We start from the raw sequence: 3071 nt of genomic DNA, 5'->3' as shown, positions 1-3071 counted from the left end.
TTCCATTTTGGTCAACAGAATTTTATACTAATAAATTATTTTAATGTTGGAAAATATTTTATCAATCACTCTACCGTATTTCTCTACAAAATATAATCAAAATTGCAAAAAAAAGTTTTTTCTATGTGACTCTGTTAAAACTTTTTTTTTTTGAGAGTTTTTTTGTTGTTTTGTTTTTTTGATATAGGGTGCATGTGCTTGCCAGAAAGACAGAGAGAGACAGAGAGACAGAAAGTGAGACGTTACCCCCCAGGGAAGGGCCACACGGCAATCCCTTCTCTTTCATTCTCCTCTTGGGATCTTGGGCATACATGCACATGCGCCTGATCTGAGTTTAAGCCACCAGGTCTGGGACTTGATGTGCAGTGGACTACATGGAAGTCCAGAAACATTACACCGACTGCTGATCCCTGATTGTTAGAACATTTCATTCTGAATTGAATACTATTATAAGCGGCCAAAGCAACATTATTATTTTGGTAAATAGTTGTTAAGCATAATTTATTAAAATTTTATTAGAAACATGTTTTGACAAAATATGGTTGAGCTAGTTTTCCCAATTAGTTTACACATCATGAGAAAATAATAGTGATTTCTAGAATAAGTTTAGCATCAATTCTATTCCTGCTTTTTATTGGTGTAGCTGAAGCAGTTAAGAAATTTTAAGTGGATGGGAATGGAAGTATTTTGCTAAACTATGTCAATTATTTGAACTCACAATGAGTTATATTGTTAAAAACTAATTTAATTATCATAAAAACTATGTTAATGATTTGTCAGCAGACAGTTCTGCCATTTCTAAAGGTCTGCCTTCAATTTTATCGAAAGCAAAGATTTGAAAACAACCTGACTTGAGAAATATTTTGTTATCCAGAGAGTCTAGTCATTTACTTCCTCAGTTTCTGGGAAATATACAAAAGAGGGTGTGGCCAATGGAAAAACTATTCATTATACCTGTTGCTCTTTTACTTAGAGATGTCCTTGTTTAACCCAATATAATCAGAAAGTTTGGGAAAAATAAACATATTGCTAATTTCAATGCAGCTTTGCTGACATAATAATTTTTTTTGCTTTGTTATTAAGTTTATTGTCTTTATCTTAAATATAGCCATAGAAAATTGTTTGGTTTAGCTCTTAGCAGCCCGCTCCTGAGCTCTGAGGAAGCTTTCCTTTTTCTGGGCTACCCAATCTTTCTTCTGGGCAAGGGACATCTTGGAATGATTCCACCTCTTCTTTTTAATTTCTTTCTTGGGTTTCTTTTCATAGACTGTGTTCTTTCGTATAGCAATGTGAGCTTTCTTATATATCTCCATCATATCTGGAGTTATGTTGTTCTTTATGTACTGAGAGGCCTGTTTCTTGTAGGAGACTTAATCTTCTTCCACTACATAACACATGTAGTCTGCAACGTTCTGGCCCATGATGTGCTTCCGATGGACTTCTACATTAAATTCCTTGCTTTCAGAATCATAACCAGGGAATTGTATGGTACTGTGAAGGATGGATAAGCCTCCATCCACTGCTCCCTTCAGGGCCCCAAAAACTTTACTGCCAGAGGTAGTTCTGGCAAGGCCTGCATCCAAATAGCAGGCGAAGGCACCAGGTTGACCATCGATGCTTTCTACATTGTATTCATCTCCGGTCACTTCCACTTGGCCTTCGTAGATCTTGTCCATGCCAAACCTGTTGGGAAGCCTGTGGGCCTGCAGCAGGCCAGTATAATACACTGCAGCATCATTTGTCAGGCCACCCTTCACACCATGTTCTGGTGGTTCATGTGTGTAAGTTGCGCAGACTGTCACATCCCCTTCTATACAGACATAAGCGATCCGACAAATGACATCTCTGTTAGTCACAAGAACTATCATCCTGTATTTGGGTGTGTTGTACTTATTTTTATCCTGGATCATCAAGCGTTTCCGAGCATAGTAATCAGTTTTACCCTCTTGTTGTCTTATAAATTTCACTTGGTATCTCTTAAAGTAGGCCTTATTCTTGACGACTTTAACAAATCCCATCCTGTGGAACAGAGACCTGTGGCCTCGGCCGACCTGCAAGCCCACAAGCACTACAGGGGGAAAAAGCAACATAATCGTTTTAATAAAGCACTATAATTTTATGTTTTAAATTTTGTTGTTGTTGTTGTTGTTGTTTTAAGTTTTTGCCACAGGGCACATTCTCTCGCTGGATAGGAGAGAAACAGAGAGAGACAGAGAGACGAAAAGCAAGGAGGAGAGAAACAGAGAGAGACAGTGAGACGAAAAGCAAGAAATCATCTTCTGGTGAGGATGGTTATGCCATGGTCCCTTCTCTATTCTCCTCCTGGGATTGGGCATGAATACACAACCAGGATGGTTTTCAAATTGCCAGGTACGGGACTCAAATCTCAATCAGCCATGAGGGAGTCCAGTGCCGTACCCACTACACTACCTGCTGGCCCCAAAGACATTTTTATCAAAAGCTTGGAATGACAGATTTCTCAAATTTAATCCATTAAAAATAGTAACCTAGGCCAGCTGGTGGCATGGTGGTTAAGATGGCAAGATCCCAAATGGCCAGCTGAGCAGTTTGAGTACTGAAAACGGTGGCTTCAAAAACATACCCGGTCGGGACCAGCAGGTAGCGTAATGGCTATGTCGCTGAACTCACATGTAGATGAGTGTGGTTGGAATCCCAGACTCGGCAGCTTAAAACTCACGCCAGGCGCGTGTGCGTGCGTGCCCAAGATCCCAAGAGGAGAATGGAGGAGAAGGGATTGCAGCGTAAACTGACATGTAGATGAGTGCGGTTGGAGTCCCAGACTCGGCAGCTTAAACTCACGCCAGGCGCGTGTGCGTGCGTGCCCAAGATCCCAAGAGGAGAATGGAGGAGAAGGGATTGCAGCGTAGCCATTCCCCCTTGGGGGGTGATTTCTCGCTTTCTGTCTCTCTATCTCTCTCTCTCTGGCTGGTGAATGCACGTGCCCTATAGCAAAAACCTCTCCTTCAAAACAACAACAACAACAACAAAACATACCTGGTGCATGTGCATGTCCAGAATGCTAAAAGAGAGAGCAATGGAGGAGAAGAGAT

The 3071-nt window shown here is 40.9% G+C and overlaps 1 pseudogene; it reads right to left on the bottom strand.

The window, feature by feature from the left end:
* Positions 1-1127: 1127 nt before the first annotated feature.
* LOC102499795 (60S ribosomal protein L5 pseudogene) lies at positions 1128-2025 on the bottom strand (annotated as a pseudogene).
* Positions 2026-3071: the final 1046 nt, after the last annotated feature.

Source organism: Tupaia chinensis, unplaced genomic scaffold (assembly GCF_000334495.1).
Source record: "Tupaia chinensis unplaced genomic scaffold, TupChi_1.0 Scaffold000460_1, whole genome shotgun sequence".
NCBI lineage: Eukaryota > Metazoa > Chordata > Mammalia > Scandentia > Tupaiidae > Tupaia > Tupaia belangeri.
The sequence above is the reverse complement of the archived record's forward strand: the minus strand, read 5'-3'. Positions and strand labels throughout refer to the sequence as shown.